The 21445-nt window shown below is 42.7% G+C and overlaps 1 protein-coding gene across 6 annotated transcripts in view; it reads right to left on the reverse strand.

The window, feature by feature from the left end:
• The window catches only part of LOC107221027 (teneurin-a), a 504979-nt gene that overhangs the window by 306448 nt on the left and 177086 nt on the right, over positions 1-21445 (reverse strand). For all 6 annotated transcript variants that reach the window (XM_046742588.1, XM_046742591.1, XM_046742590.1 and 3 more), the window contains one exon: positions 281-339. The gene's annotated coding sequence lies outside the window, so the exon portion shown is untranslated. The remainder of the gene's footprint in view (positions 1-280; positions 340-21445) is intronic.

Consider the following 21445-nt stretch of genomic DNA (forward strand, 5'->3'; position numbering starts at 1 on the left):
TATTATATTCTTTGATTAAAAAAATAGGCGATTCTCATGGAACTTTGATTTGTGATTCGTAGAATCGTGTTCTCGGGCAAATTGAATCGAGGTTGTATATCAGTTCGCGAAAAGCTGTCGTTAAATGATCACGGATCCGTTTAATTCAATTAATCATCGATCGTCGATTCGGTCCTACAATACATAGCCTCAGGTGAGCAACAAGTAAAAGGAAAACGAGAAAAAGGATATGTAAAAAATTTCTTCAAGACAGGTTCTTTCAAATTTTCCGAATACTCACAGTGACGCGTCAGGGCGGTTGTCAGAAGGCGTTCGTCGATGTCCGCGTAATTGGTGGCACTGAAACAGAAGCAAACGACAAGACGTTAATTCAATACCGGTTTTTGTCAAGAATCGGGGACGAAGCGCGCGTGTAGTATTTAAATTAATTAATATACGACGCGAGGTTCGGCCTCGTCGTTCATAAAAGCCTTGGCCGAGCGGAAGCTCCGTGCATGTTTGATGCCGGAAGTGCTTCGCCCGGTCCGCCATCCTCTTGCTGCGGTTTCCGCAAGCGCCGCAGGGTCATTAGCTGGCCATTCATTATGCAAGGCGAGGCTATATCGCGTCAATACGGTTCGGAGGCGGCAGCGCCGGCAGATTGTTGCCCCAATCAATAACAATGCACCCGTGTTTACGGACCGGATAATCAACAGATGTGGTTTTGCTCCTCGCCATCCCGCGCGGCCGGATCACCAAAGGCCGAACACGGAGGCTCGAGGCCATCCGGATTCGCGAAAATACCGAAGGGTGGGAGCCAATTTTCCCAGATACAAGATCACGGGGGATACGCTCATTTTTTATCGACTTGGAAAAGCTTGAAACGTTTCTTGCATTTCGAGCGATAAGAAATTGCCGTTTTTCTCAACTTACTTGGCGGTTGCTAGAGTACCGCGGAATTCATTTATAAAAATTGTGCAATTCGGAACGGAAGAATTACAAAGTCAAATATTGCAATTGAGCATAGAATTGGTATTTGGATATTTTCAAGACCATTGTTCAAGAATTTTATGTTCTGTAATTAACTGCGATTTTCAAAATAGCAGCATCGAAACAACCGGAATATCAGGAAAATATCCAAAATACACTGACCTTTTATAAAATCAATAAGGGATCTTGAAGTCTGCAAATATATTTACGCTCGTCAAGTTTGGCCTCTGCGGTAATTGGTACAGCAACGAGGGATTATTGACAGGTGGAACTGGCGTGTGAATCAACAACGAAAACGTTTTTACCTTCAGGGTTATGAATTTTAGTTTCAACGTCCGTCAGTTCTGTCCTCGCCGACAGGGATCGATATTTGATTACGATCTATCTATCATATCAGCTCGTATATAATACGCGCATATATAAATATATGTGTACATATAACAGGCATTATGTATAAATAAATCTGGGTTTGCTTTTCAAACGTCACCAAACAGGGACGAGTTAAAAATTGTATCTTGTATCCGCATATATTTTTTCCTTCATTCCATTTGCATTCTACTTCGAAATGGATTCTATGATAATCAAGCAGAGCGTTTTTCGTACGTGACTGTTCGATCACCGTCTGATTCACAGTTGGAATAACTTGAAAATTTCCCAAGTAAAAGAGGAAAAACAAAAAAGAAAAATTAAGTTTTTCATTTTCACGGACGATATCGGAGCGAAATCAACTGTAAAATATGACATCGTCTTTGAACCGGCGAGCGGATGACGGTCGTATTTTTAATTCAAAAAATAATTATCCGAATGCAACGAGACCAGGGTGCATGACGAATGACAGACGATGAGAATGACGGGCGTCGTCGGACAGAAACAGGATCGTGTAAGGTTTAATACATCCGTGTATATGCGGGTACGGATCAGAATGACCGTGGAAAGGCGGAGAGGCACAGTCGAGATGCGTCGTCGCCCGAGAAGTTGGTAGTAATTTGGTTAGTTTGGGAATTAGATTGTGAATTTTCCACCGGTCGGGAGGAGGCGACGCGACGAGACGAACGGCGCGAAACAAGAAGATCCTATCCCAGGCGTTCGAGCCCTAAGTTTACCGGTGTTATAATTACTGCTCCGGGCTTTGGTCCTAGATTTCAAAATAGCCGTGTGTGCGTGTACAAACATAACACGCGCACGCGTACAAACTGGAAGTTTGTGCGTGTGTAACGGGTTAACGGGCACAACGGGCACGCTCTGAGGTATCCGCTACACGGTCTCTCTTCACCCTCGACCGCCTCTCCGCGATGCACGAAACCTGACTTTGATCTCCAATTTCAAGTCGCTCCTCTCCTCCCCTCTCCTCTCATCTCACCCCTTCCATAATCCCGTTACACTCACTATCCAGGTACGTAATCGGATCGAGCTTTGCCCACGGTTCGCTCATCTGGATGCTCACGGATCGGCCGTCACCCCCTTATAATTCCGACCGAAAGGTGCCTTTTACTCCGAGCTCCGAAAATAAATTACAAATGTAAAGGAGACGTGGAGGAGGGAAATATCTGCTTCTTCAAAAATTAACGACTCGTAATTTTTGACACCTTGATTTTACGGGTCAAAGATTTGTACGTAATATTATAGTTCGGAAACCCACACCTGAAAATATGCATCTGTAGAAAAAGAAGCAAAGTTGTGCGATTCGTGTGATTTGATCAAATTCTTTTTTTTTACCATAAATTCAACTGCTAGTCGTGACTGTTCGAATTACTCTAAGCAGTTGCACCACGTTAATACGGTGAATATTTTTACTTGAATTTCCGCGACGTCACACGGAAATTAATGAATAATATCGAATAAGTAAAATGACTTATTTCCACCCTCGATCACCGTGTAACTGATTTCTGACTTGTCCAGGACTCTCTCAACCTTGTAGTTTCGAGAGTATCTAGAGAAATTTTTTGTTGTTTCAACCCAGCAAACAAAATTAAAATTGTAAAAAGCCACGAGGTTTCGCGGGTGTAAATTGAGCAATACATTTGTCCGGAAGAGGCAGGCCGCGGCGATTCGTAAGCTTTCCCGACAAGTGTAAGTAAATTCCGAGTAAACAGATTCGATCCCGTTTGCGCAAACTGTGTCCAACACGGCTGAACGAATCCTAGACTCAGGGGTCTAGGCACGAATGGGGGATCACTGTTTTATCGATATTGCAGAAAGCTGGGCGAGCCGGGCGTCGCGACGCCTCCCTCCTCCCACCACTTTGCAAAAGGGTTCACTTGGGATCGGTATTTGCGTGCAGCGTATACACGCAGCATCCCCTGTTTTCCTCCCTGGAAAATGGTCGGCTCGTTTCTCGACGTGCATCAACAGCACTGGTAACACGGAATTAGCGCCGTTTCGCGGCTGTACGTTTAACGTAAGAAGGTAGGAAGAACGCGACCCCTGAAATCCGAGTTCAACTAACGCGAGGTTAGCGGGGAGCGGTTTGTCCGTACGTATGCATGAACGCGCCGGGAGAATTCGCGACGTTTTCGGCGACGGGGGGGTGGAGGAAGGTGGAGGAAAAGCCGGGGGCAGGAGGCGGAAACAGGCAAGAGCCGGGCGGATACGCGTAGCTTATACGGCCGCGTAGACTTTGTCGGCGTCGGGAGAAACTTTTGTTTAAAATTGGAATTCCTTTGCGGCTCGTTGGGACTTGGAATGCAGATGGGACGGGGACGCGAGACGAGGGCCGAAGGGCCGAAGGGCGGAACGCGTGTAAGGGACGGAAGACTTCCTTCCACATCGCAAGTAAAAGGTAGGCCGTGTCTCGATATATCGTTGCGTCATATGGAGCTTTTAAATTTAAGAGCTTTTCTGTTCTTTATTTTTACTTTTATTTTATATTCTTCCAATTTTTTTTCTTCCACGCTTTTTTCGTACAAGCTATGATATTTCGAAATATAAACGTGCGCGAGTGTAACGAATTTTACGACTATTACTTGAATCCGATTTTTACAGGTTGAAGGGTAGCTGATAATTACTTGAAAAATTACGCAAAAGTGAATGCGATACGAAGCGTTGTACTTTTCATTCCCTCGCCTTTTAATTGTAAATGAGAATCTGCGGGAGCGAGCCGTCGGATCGGATTACATCCGTCGGGTTTAAATTGCTCCGTGGAAGAAAAGTTTTTGAGGGACGAAACTTTGTAATAATAATACCACTGTTTCGACTGAACCAAACAAGGTAATTTAAACGAGATATTTCTCTTATCGTTGCTGAACAATGGTTAGACGACCGAAACTCAATTTCAGTATTACGTACCTATGTACGTTTGTGTGGGTGTGTATTTATATATATATACATATAAACGCGTCGCGGCGTCGCCGGGAAATCCCGACCATGAAACGGCTGAACGAGAAATGAAATAACCTGGTTACTTACAATTGTAAATACCTCGTCAAAAGGGTGAATTGGGAATTGCTGCGACTTAACACGTTTCATGATTGAACGAAGTAGCGCAAATTTCGGTCTATTTATTGGTTGGCGCGTAGCTACCGACGTCCAATTCCCAAGAACCGTGACCGAAAGAAATTACATTACAAATTACCCTAGCAAAGCGAAGAATTTCGAAATTACGACGTATTCAAATGCTGACAATACGTTTTTTGAGTCGGGAATTGCAGTTTTTTTTTTTTTTTCATCAAATGCCGAGCTCCGTTTTTGTACTTTCCCTCATTCTTATTTTTTTTTCCCCTCAGCTAAAGAAATGTTGCAGTCTGAATTCGTCTCATTGTCGGAGATAGAAATTCATTTATCACACGGCTGCAGTACCTGAGTATTGTGAATTTTACGTCAAGGCAGACAAAATTCTTAACGCTTCATATTTTCTTTCTTGCTCTTTACTCCTCTAGTTTCGTGTTCGTTTGTATTCTCTATAAGAATTTGAATGAAGTTGAAAAATTGGAGGGTGGATGGATGTTACTTTAGTGGACATTTTGTCCGGTAAAATTTTATGTTCATTGGCCAATCTATTGTGACCGTTTTCCAGCTACTAGAAATATTTTTCCACCAACATTTTTTTCCTCCACAACTTACAAGTTTCATTTAACGATCACAATACCGAATTAGTAACACATTAGCACCTTCAAACTATTCAATATTATGCATTTCACTTAATTTCAACGACAAATTGTAATAATAATCCAGTAAATTGGAGAAATAAATTTTTACGTTTGAAAATGACATAAATCGTCCAAAACCCCACATTTTTAAATACGAACCGATCTCACAATCGATGAAACCTCTTGAAATTGCTTTCATTGCCTTCTATAAACTACCGAATGAACAGCTTTGAATTCGACAAGTGGATGTTTTTAATCGCAGCTTAACATGTGTACGTACATTGTACATGTATATATAAAACATTACCCGAGGTAAACGATTAAGCCGAAATGAATGAGTAATCGGTTTAGGCACGTAGAAAGTTTGTTGGGACGTTAAAGCTTCGTCTCCTACGCGTATAAGGCGCCTGAATAGATCCTAATTCATTTAAATGAAACGCTCTAGGATTGAGACGGCGAAAGCCTGGCGTTGAAACCGCAAAGCGACGCGTCTCGCCGTCTCGACGTTACGGATCGAGGCGTCTGGGTTGAGACGATCCGAGTTTCATACGACGATCACATGCCACGCGCGCGTTAAATTCTTCCTTCGTTTACGTCGTAATTCCATTGCCGATCGGTTGTCAGGTTGTAATGGAACATTTCGTTTTGCAACAACAAAGACGGAGGTGACGAGAGATTGGAGAAAAAAAATGATTGTAGCTAATTTGAAAATGAGAACATTAGCGTTAATTGGTGCGTTTTGTTTTTTTTTTTTTTTTTTTTTTGTTTTTTTGGTTTATCGTAAGTGGTCAACTGATGGTATCAACGAAAAGATTATCACTCGCGGGGCTAGCTGGGCAGGGTTTCATTAAGAGATATTCGCTCCGCGTCGCGACCTCCTGATTTCCTAGTTTAGAGAAGGACACCTACACACGGAACCGGCACGTAGGTGTTACGGCCTGGGGAATAGGCGATACTCTCGAGATAAGTAGATTAAAACGTCTCGCGGTGTCGCGGCTAACGACATCAGCGAAGCGTCACAGACGAGAAAGACTCGAGGGAGGAGTGGAGGGAGGTGGACGGATGATCATTATTTTCCAAGGATCATTATTCTTTCACGATCACCGACGTCGACGCGTGGCGTGAATCCGTATGAACTAATATGACAAGAACTAACAATAAGAGACAAAAATGAATCCCTGATGAGCCCAATTAGATCCGACAGCTTATAACCTGCAGCTATTTTCGCGTGAAATGTTTATCACCGCGTAAAATAATGTCTCATTCGCATGGTTGGACCTGTTAGTAAAGAAGGAGTGAAATTCATGCCGCGTTGCGTTAACGATAATAATCGTGTTCCATTTTATATTATCTTTTTTTTTTTTTGCATCCACCTTTGCTTCTCGCCGCTGAGAGAAAGGATATTAACGAAACGACACCGCTAACGAGAAAACTTAATTCAAAATTCGGTACCGAGGTGAAAACGGCTAAAACTGGAGCTAAAAAGAACACCGGCGGGGAAAATTTGGGGCGGGAGGGGGAAGGGGGCGAGGGTTGGTTTAAAACTGCGTTAACGGAATTAAACGCGTGGCAAGGAGCTAGAGGTCTGCATGCTGCCATGGGGGAGGGGGGTTAATTTTTACCATTACCGGTCCACCCTTATATACATACCTATGTACACCTACATTCGGCGATTTCGTACGTTTTTACATTCTCCGGGCATATAACTTTCGTCCCCAGCCATTCCTCGTTACTTTGCTTCTCGATATCGCGCCTGCCGCTCGATGCAGTGTAATCCGGCACGAAAATGACATGGCAAAAGTTTGAAAGTATTCCGAGCACGTTGCCCCGCCCCCGAATCAGCCCTGCGGGTCCCTCGGGACGCCCGGGAATAAATATAAATATTAATTGTACGGGAGCGCGAATCAAAATGTCGTTAAGTAAACGGGACGTCGAGTAGTCGGAGGATTGCCGTGCAGCAACTGCAGGAACAATTAAGCTTATGACCCGAGTCTCGTCCTTCCCGCGCCTCCTTCGTCCTCCAGGACCTTCCTCCTCGCCCAGGCTTGGATGTATAGGTGGTTATACCAATTACCGACGCGCGAAGCGGCCCTCTGCCGCAGATTCCCGACGTCACAACTCATCCTAATTACATCTACCCTTGTTTCCGGTCGTCGAAACTATTAGCCGAGGGTGCGGTCCAAGAGCTTTCGTATACATGCACGTGTGCGTCTGCCTGTTATACTTATCCTGCATACCTTATACTTTATAGGGTGCAAGTGGAATAGCGGAAGGATCATAGTTTGACGTCGGATTGTCGTGAATTTTTAAGTGGATAATAGAGAAAGTCGATAAACGGAAAAGACGGAACGTGGAATGGTCGAGAGTCTGAGGAAGAGACAAAATCTGTTGTACAGAATTGTCAAAACGAATGAGAATTTGTCAATTAATCGTTATAATTCGGACGATTTTATATATTTTTTTAACCCTACAATAATACTGTTCAACTTTCTACGCATCGATTTTTTTTTTTTTTTTAAAGCATAATTCGAATCAAGAAGATACAGTTTGCTGATCCTACATTTCAAAGAACAAAATAATTACGCGTCGAGGTAGTTTTCCAAATTTGAGAGATGAAGTGAAAATGAAAAAAATAGTAACCGAAAACCCCAAGCCTTTCGATTATCGTGGCAATCGACGGGAAACTGATAGCTTCTGCCGTAAATCGAGTCGGCCGATAAGAGGGTTAAGCCACTTGTACGTATCACACAGTGTTCTGGTTGCAGGTAGCGTAGAAGGGAAGAGTTGGGGGTTGATTTACAGGGTGGCACGCGAGGAGGACTCCACGGGAAACAAACTTCTCTGTTTTTCTTTCCGGGGTTTCGCGGCCTAGCCAGGACGCGCGAGAAAACAATTGCGTGTCGGAATTTATGCACCGTTCGTCCTTCCTGTCCCCCACCCCCAACCCCCCCTTTCGCACCGAACAAAGCTCAAAGCGAGAGAAAGAGAACCGGACGAAGTTTATCCGTTTCACCGGAGTCTAGTCGCCGAGGGCGTCGAAAAAATTTACCAAATGTAGTAATGATAAGAAGAAAAAGGGAGAAGAAAAAAAAGAAGAAAAAAAAGAAGAAAAAAAAAAGAAAAAGAAAAATAAAGCAAAATAGCAAAAAAGAAAAGAATTTCCGTGGATCCCGCGTATTTCAGTCTCGGCAGCCCCTTAAAGGCTTCGAAAAGAAAATGTACGGCTCGCCGTAAATTTAACCCACAGAGTATTAATTTATCAAGCAAACCCGAGCAAACACAGCTGGTTGCCATCTCGGAAGCGAGCGAAGATGACTTTAGCTATAATCGTCCTACCTCCACGCGGCCTGCAACGAGCGTTGATAATTATGTTTAAAATTTCTCTAATTAGCTGTACATCAGCTGGCAAGTTTTGCGAGAAGTGTGAGTCAAGTTGACGAGTTAACCTTTCACCACTGACTAAATCCTCATCCACCCTCCTCTGTATCTTCGTGCCCTCTCCCTCAAAGTCGGCAAGCGGTTGTAATAACTGTCGTCTTTAGAACCTCGTGTGACAAACATGTTATTTAAAGAAAAAAAAAAAAAAGTAACGCATGTGGCAAATTTAAAAAGACGCGAAAGAAAAATAGGCATCTTCTTTTTTTTTGTTCGGAAAGAAGAACAATTCGATTCGTGTACAATTACTGCTGTCGCGAAATTTAAGGGTGGGGCTAAAAAAATATAGAAAGATCAAGAAATCGAAAGGCGACAATATGAAATTTTTAAAGAAGTGAAAACTTAATTTATAGAATTTCAAAAATGTTGAAAGTAGAAGTATAAAGAAGTGAGAAAATGGAAAGGCCAGAACATAGAATGGCAGACTGTAGAATCGTCAGAATTCCTCTGGATAATATAGAATTGTATAAAGATTCTCGATTTAGCCGTTCTACGTTTTGACGTTTCTGTATTTTCCGATTCCGTATTTCGAATGTCTATATTTAAACTTTCTACAATTGAACTTTCCTCATTTTAAAATTATATGAATAAGATTTTCGCGTCTATGAAAATTCGATATTCTCGTTCTTCTATCGCTCTACGATTCTAGTTTTTTTTTTTTTTTTTTTACCCTAACCCAAATTTAATTAGCAAGATAGTAAAAAATGTTGCATATACTTATACTAACACCGTATATGCAAGGCGAGTATTTTATACGTGTATGTATATATATATATATATATATATATATATATATATATGCAACAAGCGAGCGGCGCGTGATCGCAGAAACGTGGAGCAACTCGAGTGGAAATAAGTGCTCGCTCTGCAGTTGACTAAACTCGCGAATGATATTCCTGAGGCGAGGAAGACGAATTAGAGAGACAAGCCTTCCGCGTGCCGGTCATTGTGATTAATCAGCATCAGATAAGATTATGCATATATGTAATGATGTGTACATGTATACATGTATATTGAATATATAACGCCGGTGATGATGTAAAAAAATTTAACAACATACGTGTGTATCCTCGGAAAATGGGGGGGATGAGGGGGAGGAATTTGGATGTATACGGTTTTCAGCTACTGCATGCGGCACTTTTAACGGCCTGGGGAGACATTCTTTCTAATTACCCTAGATTTATTAACGACGCTTATGCTGCTGTTTCCACTGCAGCCAGAGTTTCTTATACACTCGAGCGTCGCGTCGCCTGCCCCTGAACGCTGCTGTCTCGTCTGGCGGTGATAATTTTTTTTCTTTTCTTTTTTTTTTTTATTTTATTTTATTTTCTTTTTTTTCTTTCCTTTAACTTTTTTATTTTTATTTATTTTTTCTTCTCCTTCTTCGTTTTAGCCCTTTTTTCCGGGAGCTATTCGAGGCGGAATAGAACGCAGAGAGATTCTTTTTCGTCTCTTTCTTCGAGTAATTATTTCTCCCCCCCCCCCCCCCCCCCCTCCCCCCTGGTAGGTATAAATTTTCACCTCGATACACCCTTTTTTCAAAACATCTGTATACGTGCAAGGCATCTCGTGCTTCTTATTCTACCTCGTCTTCTCGCAATTACGATAATGACACGGAAGTACGAGAGCCACCTGTGATGTAATGTCAAACAAAACAACTGCAGTTTTAACAACTCGTTTCCCGAACTAACATTCACACCGAGAGTCCCGAATAATGGTTTAAATGTATTATTTTATTACTTCTCTGTTTTTTTTTGTTACCAAAATAAAGGAGAGAAAGAAAATCGGTTATAATATACGATATTTTCTTTGGAAAACGGCAAAAGAAGAAAAAATAAATGAAAAAACAAACAGAGAAGCGAAAAAAAAGCAAACGCGGGTCGGTCAGACAGATAGATGAAGAAACATAGCAGAGGGATAAAAATGAAATAAAAAGAAGAAAAAAAAAATAAAAAAGATAAAGAAATACCTTGTCACTTGCTGCTATGGTCCTCGGAGGTTTTCGAATTTTGCAGAGAAAGTGAAAGAAGATATGAAAGAAGTAAAAAAGAAAATAGAAAATCGAAACGAAGACGAAGAAGAACCGACTTAATGGGCCTCAGGATCCGCGGAGCATATAAGCTGTCAATCGTTTAGAGTCCTGCACGACCAGACACACACACACATATATATGTTGGAGAGAGAAGAATGGTCGGGTTTTTCCCTGAGAGTGGAAATTCCCAAGATCCTAGTTTAAACATTTATAACAGTAATAAGTAATTAATTTAAGCATAAGGGTAGTCGTTTATGACATTCGCTGATTGGGTTCGGGGTGACACATCTGGTCACCGAACGTAGCCACGGGCGCGGGATAGGTACCGTTATCTACCCGTAGAGCTAAAGAGGGAAAAGGGGAACGGGCTGATGAGCCCTGTGAAGCTTTTTGGAATAAGAAGGTGCGAAGGAAGAAGCAGTTCCGATTGAGAGGCAGTCGAGTAAGGACACATCGAGTATCCTGTCGACCGTGGATTCGTTATCGAGCTTCCCGTAACTCATAAGGGATAGATTGAGTGCCAGCTATCGTTTTAAGAAACATTGAATTAAGAAAACTCAGTATTGTAATATTCAAGTTGCACAATGATTATACGCATCATTTGTAATTCCTTTCATTAATATATATATAGACGCAACTGTGCGGCTGAGTTTTCTGAAAGAATAATGTACACTGCACGCAGTTACTCATACATACATAGGGGAAAGGACCAAGTTAGAAGGAACCACTTTACTTCTGAGACACATACAAACGCGGATAACCCGCCGGGATGAAAAGGGTTGAGATGAGCGATTTTTTTGTACGGTAGTTTGTTACGGGAATAGATTTGGATGAAGGAAAAAAAAAAAATAATAGATATGAGAAAAATAATTACGTAAAATAAATAAAATCGCTCTCCGTCAATGGAATTTTCTTCTTTTTTCTTTCAACTTTATCCCCCGTAGAGGATACATATATACATACATATACACGGGTGAATTATACTCGTGTGTCCGCATTGTCACGTTGATTGAAATAATTGGTTTATTCAAATGACGTTCGTTTGTTACAGCACGATCATATAGTATTCGCGAGAGTTTGGAGTCTATACGTATGCCTATACATACGTAGGCATGTATATCCGTTTCCCTCGCTGATCTGTGGATAACCTAGCAACCGTTTTCAGCGGAAACCTATGACATTGAACGAGAGAATAACGCTGTCGACGTCGGTGCATTTGTGCACAGACACATATGTTGCAGGTCGAGGGCGCGCAGAGAAGGCTGGAAATGAATTCGTTGCATGTGTATAAAGCTACCCCGTTATAATACGTATCCCATAATCGTATTGCCGCAGCTTGCGCACGTCATTGACGACGCTTTTCCCCGCATCAACAAGCCCCGACTCTATATCCCGCGCTAATTCCCTCACTCTGTGTAGTTAATTATATATATATATATATATATATATATATGTACAGAATTTGCAGATTCTGCAACCGAGTGAGCCAAAATTTCAACCCGACATACATTCTCCGACTTTGGAACAATTTCAAAAACCATTAGACTGCGATCATTGTAATCCGGATTGTAGTTTTTGAAGCGTAGAGTGAAAATAACGTACCAAGTTACGGTGGTTAAAATTTTACTCCGATCGAATTTAAATTCAAAGTTGAAGAATTCAATGACGGATCAACGATTGTTGCTCTCTCTTATCCAATTACTTCCGTCATCCAATATCTTCTGATTCTCGGTGTATAAACTTTGTTCCCAGCACCCCGACTTTGATGAAAGTAAAACATCGAGACCTGTATTCAGCAGCGAGCATCTTAATGAATAACAACTAGACGAAGTCTCGGAGCTCCGATAAACGCCGCCATCGAGTTTCAGATTATATCCGCGTTAACGATGTTATTCTCGTCTGCAGCGGGGGTTTAATTGCTCACGCGTAGCCCGTAAACACGTTGTCAATTATTGCCTACGCCTGAATACCGTCCTCCGATTGCCTCACCCGAATAATTGCGTTACCTACATACGCCGAAAGATAAATAAAAATATTACCGCCTTGCCTGCCGACTTTGATATTGGTTATTAGATATTTTTCATTTTGTCTACGCAACTTTTCATAATTTTTTTCATAATGTTCAAACATCTCGTTATCACTGTTAAAATATTATCGATTAAGGAGCTCTGTTGGCGTTTGAACAAAAAAAAAAAAAAGATTGAAATGCTTTTCGCAGTTGGAACAACGATACGTGAAATCCTGACCTTATTCGAATTAACCCTGAATTCCCCATATACAACAGAAACGTAACTTTCCAATTTGCAGGTCCGTCGGAGAACATCGTTGAAAGAATTTTCGGCAAATTCGAGGCCCACGAGCCGGCTATCGAGGGGTGTTTGAAGGTTCGCGATGTGCGCGTTAATATTTGCAATCGCTAAAAAATCACCCGTCAGATTCAGTCGCGTGATTCATTTCGCGAAGCTCGCCGGAGTTATGGGCCCGGTGTATAAGCTGCCGGGTTTTCGCCCCTTTTGGTATACATACACAGATATCCCGGCTTCCTTTCCTTCCCGTTCACCATCCGTTCGTACGGTTACCACACGCACACACACACACACTCACGCGTACCAACCCAGCCACCCGGTGAGAGTGACTGATTAAAGAAGTCCACGTCAGATGGAGAGAGAGAGAGAGAGAGAGAGAGGAAGAGATAGATATATATATATATATAGAGAGAAAGAGAGAGAGAGAGAACGCCCGTCAAAACGACGCGTTAATTGCACGCTGCCAGATTGATTAAGGCCTGAATCTTATTAGCCGTCGAGAAGGGCTATCCGAATCCAATCTCAGCCGACACTTCGCCGACACTTCGCCTTTTCTGAAATGTCGAAAACCGGCGTCGGCTCATGCGGCGCAAACTTTGTGTAAGAAACATTAATGATGATAGGTACACACACACATATATATATATATATATATATATATATATAGCGATAATTGTTAAGGGGATCGGTTCAATTTATTTGTATAAAACAATATTACCATAGTTCAAAAGCTAACTATTTCTTAATCGACGAAATTCATTCCGTATGTTATATAAAAAAAATTTTATCGAAAGAATTTTCGCCACAGGGCAATATTCCGTGAATATGGGTATAATTGTAAATTTAATTCGAAGTGAAATAAAGTTTAGTTGAGAAATATAAAATGTAAATCGTTTTTTAACTATGTTCAATTTTTTTTTTTTTTTTGTTTACAGCAGGCGTTACAGCCCCGGCCGTTAAGGGTTGAAACTCGGGGTATAAGTTGTGTTTTTTCCGAATCCTCTCAATTATCTTTTATTACAGACCCGGAAAGCGTTACAAGACTGTTATTTCCCCTTTTTGAACTCCGGTGTGACGTAAAGACGATTCTAAACGCGTTTGGCCGGTCTTTTCCTGCCCGGTTATTACGTGGGTCGCGTGCGTTTTACATGAGAATACAATCAGTGCAATTCAGTATATATTAGGTATAGAGACAGACGGACGCCTGCAGGGAGGGGACATGCAGGCTGCTGTGAAATTTCCTCTCATTCAGGGGCTAATTCCGCACTCCAGGGTTGCGCCGTGCCCGGTAAAAAGTCAACCTTCGATTCGTTCCGTCAAAGGCACGTGGTATATATGGTAAATAGACGGAGAAAATTCGCAAGTGGATTGAATAGGTGGTAATTTTTTACTACATCGGGTGTACCTGCGGATGAATAGATTGCCCTCCCCGTATGTGCAGCCCTCTCGTCAAAGTGTACGAACGCAGAATTCCTCTCATTCTGTAACGATAGTTTTTTTTTCTTTTTTTTTTTTTGCCCCCGACACCGGTGAGTGAAAAATGGTGCGGAATACAAAAAAAAATAATAATTTTTAGGCAAATTCGAAAGAGCAAACGTATACGTAAATATAAATTCGCATGTAGATACGTGTATATATATTTACGGTCATTTTTTTTTTTCTCGGTTGATAACACGGCGTAAACAATATTATTATTATTCCTACCGCTGTTTCATTGAATAATGTATATATGTACTCGAAGTAGGTATAAATGTAATATATATATTATGTATGCAACGATAGCTGACGGACATGATCTCGAATAACGACTGATAAATATTGAATAAAAGTTGACGCGATATTTTTCGTTCAATATATGTGTATGCTGGGTTTTATTTAATTAGCTCGTTATAATTTTAATTAATTTTCACGTTATCCGAAGTGAAAAAATATTGTATAATTCAAACTCGCGTGATATCTACGGACATTGACATTTCACACGAGAGCAAAACCACAGCGATATAACCTCTCCGTCGTACGTTAATTTTGGCATTCCCGTAACTGTGGTTAGACGCGTTGCAAATTTGTATCACTCGAAACCTGATAAATTCGGTGACGGTATATAAATTTGTATGAATAAAAAGAAAAAAGAAAGAAAAAACGGTGGCGAGCAAATGAGAAAATGAAAAAAAAAAAAAATATATGTTTGAATCGTAAAACCGACGAGCGCTACTCGTTAAAGTGTCGGAGTATCAGTTGCAGTTGTTTCGTACCAACGTCCCGTAGATATAATACCCTGTATATACGTTCGTTGTACAATACATATAAAAGCGGTAAATTAACTTTGTTACGAATATATGGGCAGGCACAGCGGACCGAGAAACTGACATTAGTAATTAAAAGTTGGCAGCGGTGATTTCCGGCGGCGTGGCGTGCTGCAGCAGTCTGTAGAACTGATGTTACAGGTAAGCATTAACGGAGAATTAACACAGGAATCGAACGGGACGAACGAACGAACGAACGAAGGTTTCAAACACATCCGGGATAATCGATACCCATCAACCCCCACGGAAGGAATGAATTTAATTGCAAATTACAAGCCGGTATTGAAAATGTTTTTTCCACGCGCCGTCGCTTCGTCGCAGCCCCGATTCGTTTCAAATGATATTCAAGAATTTTCGATATAACCGATGAAAGTGTCGCTCGCAGCCGATCCTTGAAAATGGGGGTAGTTTTTATTTATCTTTTTTTCCTCGCCCTCGGTCGAGCGGCCAATTTCGCGGGATCTGAATTATTATTACTAACGCGACGACGATTTTTCGCCAATTCTATATCAGGTACCTACCTGCGCGTAATCCGCGACGATTAAGATAAACTCCGTGCCCCGCCAAACTGCTACATCGCGAAGGTGAAGGGAGATGCATTTTCATTATTTCCGTACGTGTAGATCGGTAAGAAGTTACGGTAACGGTGAACGATATTATAAAGCGCAACGATTTTCTACGAGGATTTTATGCCCCGACGGAAAGGAAACGTTTCTCTGTTTCATCGCCCACCACCCCCTGAATCCACCCCATATATAATATATTTATAACATATATATATATATGTATATACACATATACGCAGAGACGTATACGGCAGTGCATTGCCGAATGATATGACTTTGTAATAAGTTCCAAGTCGCGGACCATTGCCTCCTTCAAGAGTCTCGCTCGGCGTCTTTCATCCTCGTTCAGTTCTGCACCGAGTCGTCTGGTCGCGAAATGCAAATTTAACGATCGTGTGATTTGCAGGAAAGAACAACAGGCGCCGTTGGCTTTTCTCGGAGGAGAAAGAGACGAAAGTCTAATTCGTTCCATTTGAGACGTCATCGTTGACAGCCGAGGAAATCCTCGAAGACAAAAGAGAGGAGCGGCAAAGCTTCGGAAGCGGAACCCCCTCGATCCCAGGCGCCGGAAAAGAAGGGAAAAAGAGAAAAAAAAAAAATACACGCGATATCGACGAGCGAATGGACGATCGAGATCCTTGAGGTGGGGATAATTGCTCTCCGATATAGGTATACGTACGTGCGTACATAAATACATACATACATGTACATAGATAACCACCGCAGAAGGGTTGGCAAAGGGAGGCCCTGACGTCACTGGGAACAGTTTCACCTATAATTGGATTTGTGATCAGTTTCTCCAAGATAACCCAGAGCCTTGCGATTACCCCCAACCCATCCTCGGATTACCGCCGCTGCACTTGCGAAAAAGTGAAACTAAATTATTTACACTCTCCTCGATCAATCCCCCCGCACCGCCCTGCCCACCTCCCGCAACTCCCCGCAAGGGTTGATTTCTCCTCTCACTTCGTTTTCAGCGGTTCGTTGGAAACAAAAAAATAAAAATAAAAAAAATCTTGCACAAGTTGCGGTCAAGTTACGGTTACTTCGGTTTAACTCTTTGAACCAACGAGGAAGAAAAAGTAAGAGAGGAGGAGGAAGAAGAACGGAAGAAAAAAAATACGTTCCTCAATTTAATGCCAAATGACCGTCCGATCTTTGTCAGAAGTATTTGGTTTGCGGAGATTGGAAAACAGTTGAGATATAAAAATAAATAAAAAAAAAAAAAAGAAACGATGAGATCGAAGGGGGACGGAAGGAGAGGGGTGGAGGGAAGGTAAAGGAAATCCAACCACCTCGTGATGCAGTTTCGCCAATTGTTTTATTTATTTTGTTTTTTTTTCGATTTCAGTTTCCTCCTCACAAATGTATGCAATCGAAGTTTTCCTTCGCGTATCGACGTACCTTACACATACATATCAAATTTACAAGTTTTCATCAATTTTGACTTCAACAGTTTCAATTCAATCATCGCCAACACGGGACAGAACCTGACACCTGAACCGACACCATTGGAATTACCGAACTATTCCGAAATCACGGATGGAGCGTTAAAGCCAGAGACGATAAGGGTTATTTGAAAGAACAGCAGACAGGTCGGAAAGAGATACGTTTGACAAGCGTCCGCGTTTCTTACAGAGTTAATCAAATCGAAAAGTACACCATGCTCGCGATGTCTCAAAGAAAGATTGATCGCCGAGCATAGAGGCAATCAAATAAATGCAACCCCGGTACGTATGCATGTTACACGTACATTACCAACGGCGAATCTCACGAAAGCGGTGATATGCAATGGTGGGTGGGTATGCACAGGTATACCTACCTAGACGATAATTGCGCTTTCAACCGAGAGAATTCCCTTTCGCCCGATCGGAGGAGCAGGATAGCCTGCAGGATTGTTCCACATCTACCTACCGCGCCTAGGCATAGATATGCAGACGTCCAGCCGGAGGTATGTGCAACGGATCAAGTTACGTACAACGCGTCTGCACGTGGGACGAGGTATGAGAGACACACCTGAGATATTGTGGCGAGAATGTGCCGCGATGCGTGTGATTATGCCAGTGATTATCGGTGGGTGTTGGAAGATGATGCGAAGTGGGAGGGAAAAGGAAAAAGGGAAAAGAGAAAAGGGAAAAGGGAAAAGAGCTGTCGCTTCCCTCTTACCTCCGCAATTCATCCACTCCGAGGGAAGAAATCGCATTGTACTCGTTGGGCTAGGTATTTCTAATAACTTTCTCCTCCTCGTGTCTGCACTTCACAATCCCACGTTGGTAATCCGACACTATCGGTCGTTCCCCCTTCCTGTTCCTCCTCATCCTCTCCCTCCCTCCGGAATCTTTTCCTCCGGTCTTATTCTTTCCTCTTCGATTTCGCCAAGAATCAGGATGGCGCACCATCCATCCGCCCCGACAATTACTCGCCGCCATATTGTCCCCGGCTGTTTGACGAGGCGCGGGGCGAAGAACTCCTGCGATGAGACAACCCGGCGGATCAACTTTTTAATCACTCCAACGACGGGAAACGGGAAAACGGGAAAACGAACGACTCGATCCTTCCCGATTATTAATGCCACCGTTCCTTCCGTCGTTAATATCACATTCGGGATATTCCTTTGCCGATAATCGTCACATGCATGACCATAATTACTGTAGCGATGCTTATTGCTCAAAGGATTTTTTTCACCTACCGATTTGGCCGTTTAAGGGATAAAAGCCACCTCTTACGATTTACCCCTAAAAATCGATTCATTTGATATATCTCGGTTTTATAAACCAACATGATATAATTCGCTTCTAACAGACTATCATATACATGCAGTAATATTTTCACCCTTAAAAATTCCATTAATTATTCATTATTTGAGGTAAACTTTGGGTATGATTGTTACCTTTTAAAAGAGACACGTCTAACGTTTCTCAACTTACCGCGACATGTTATCACACGGAGCGATGTACACCCCAGGTGGTCAAAAATATTGCAAGACTTGTAAGAAGTCGTGGATTCTCAGCCGAGCAAAATTCAAGATATTCCGCTAAAGCTCGTAGCTTCTCCGCCACAATTAAACCAATGATAATGTAAGGTATATCGCGTTTATCGTTAGCCTCATTCTCCGTGAGGTACGTATGCCGAGATCAATATATTCGCATGAAGCGAAAGAAAGAGAGAGAAGCTCGGGAGATAGAGACCATTACACAGACGAAAGCTATAACTTCGAGATTCGATTGATCCGTGCATCAACCTCGCCTTCCACAAAGTTGCGCATGTGTAGACGTTTAGAGAAGTAAGCCTCGGAAGGCGGCGAGCGGTGAGTTGGAGTGAACATAAAGTTAATCAACCGAATAAACAGATAACAATATCTCGAGGTAAGATATTTATTGCCTATCGTAACGAAATCATTGAACTGCAACGCATCATCGGGTAGGCATGTAAACCGACTGGATATAAGAAATGCTTTCTTTCTCCTTTCTTCGACTTCGTCACCCGACCATCAATTCCCCAGAGTACGACGGTGACGTTCCCCTCGATCCGGCACGTCGCAAGCTCAACGTCACATCACCCCGGTTTCCTTCGCGCATGGAAAACGCGAATCGCGAGTGCCACCTGTCGCAGAAATGAGGCAGCGAGTCGCGGGGGTGAGTCCGTCGATCGAGACCGAATATACGTCGAAACAATAAGACTCGACGATATATTGACGAAAACGTGACGGAGGGAGGGGAAAGAATCCGGTGGCAACATCCTGCAGTTCTCGTGGCGGATAAAGAACCCCTCTGAGGGTCGAAAGCGACGGTCGGCACCCTGCTGTCAGCCCCTAGACTCGGCCGACTGGCGGCTACCCGTCGAAGGGGTTGCGAAATCCCTTCTTTACCGACGAGTCGTCGAGCTTCGGTGCCCTCTGCAGTATCAACGCCTGTGCTTGATCCTCGGTGATTCTTATCCTCGGCAGTGCAGCGCTTCTTGCACTCTGCCTTATCCTCGAGTAGCGTTGCGCCTCGCCGGAGCTTTTTTCCCGCTATTCGCATCCCCCTCGCGCGTTTTTGAAACGCGTCGATATTAAAAGCGCCCAAAATAGAAGCACGCGAATATCGCGTCGCCGTGCAACGGTACGAACTGCAAGCTCTGCGTTTGACGGGCACGACCGCAGATCGAGGAGGAGGAGGAGGAGGAGAGCAGCCACATGTGCAGTTAACACGGATGAGGGACGTGCACGCATCCAGAGTGAGTGAATGCGGTCAATTTGACGAAACCATAACCGTCGGAGGGTTTGTGGGGTGAAATTGTTTGAGGTTGGAATACATCGGTGATGCCGTCGTGCGCACTCCACGATCACCACCGAATCCCGTCCGAACGTGAGCTTTGCACATTTTCTGTCCTCCGCACGCTGAACAAAGTGCCAATTTGGCGCAAAAGCTGCTGAACTCTTTATTTCTATCCTTGACAATTACTCTAAGTAGGCTGGCGTATTTTTCACCTCCCACCCTCGACGTCGACCGGATAGCCTGCAAGCTCCGCACCTCGGAAAGCTCCGGACGCTTTTTATCCGCAATTTTTTTCTTTTCGCCCTTCATTAACCCTCGTCTTCGGTCCGAACCTTATTATATTCGCGCATTTAGCTTCGGGAGCTGATCTCTGTATCTTTGGACAAATTGGAAACGTACATCAAGAATTGTCAGTTGTCCCTCCTGCAAGCTCTTTAATATACTTTCAAACGTGTTCAACGGTTTTTGAATTTTGAACTTTAGGGTTGTATTAATTCACGCTATGTTCAAATTTTCAAACCGAATGCCAAGTCTTCCGCTTTGCGGCCTTGAATAATCGGAGTAAATATGTTTGTACGAAATAATTAAACGTGATTTTGGTGAAATAGAGCGATCGCAGGTTGTCTGCCGTCCTGAGGGAATTGAGCTGGGTAATAAACCTCTTGGAGTACCTAAGTTGCCGAGTCTCCGTTGAGTATAGTTAGAGGTAAGTAAAGTGATCGATCCGTGTTATCGCGGAGTGGCGAAGACGGACAGAAATAGAACACCGCCAAATCGACTCCTGTCGGATGACAAAGTCTGTTTTCAATCGACGGATCGCGTTCTATACCGTCGTCCGTGTCACTGCACGCATGTGATGGGAAAAATAATCAAAACCGATTTAGAAAAAACAGATAAAGACAAGAAAAACATTTAAAAAAACGGCATGCAATTGCCGTAGTCATACGCGTTGATAGAGAAAAAAGCAAAACGTCATCCTGTTCCATCTCGATAATAAACCACCACCACCACCACCACCACTACCGTCAATTTTATTCAATCGATCCTTTTTTCCGTTCGGTAACGAAAATAGAAACTAAAAATAAACTTGTGAAATCGATTCAACGACCAACGGCGTTTCCCTCTACGTACGTAATATTATTTTAGAAACAAGTCACGGTTCGGGTGATTACAAAGCGTTTCAAGTCGTCGACGTTGGCTGCGGGTGAAAGCGTCGAGGGTTTTCCGTCGTTTGTAAGATTTCATTTCGTAAAATTTGCTTCTTTTTTTATGCGAAACGCAAACAACAACGCAGGCACGGAATGGCAATTTCAAACGCATTACTAGTCACTCGCCGAATGAAAAACGCAATACAGCTGCGCTCATCGCCGTGACTAACCGGCAGAATTTCGAATAGCAAGGTTGATCGTGCTTCGGAAAACGTTGCAGGTACGCTTTGTTGTATCCAACGTTGATTAATTTTATTTGTCAGAAGTTTAAAGGAAAGTTCA

Source organism: Neodiprion lecontei, chromosome 6 (genome assembly GCF_021901455.1).
Source record: "Neodiprion lecontei isolate iyNeoLeco1 chromosome 6, iyNeoLeco1.1, whole genome shotgun sequence".
Lineage (NCBI taxonomy): Eukaryota > Metazoa > Arthropoda > Insecta > Hymenoptera > Diprionidae > Neodiprion > Neodiprion lecontei.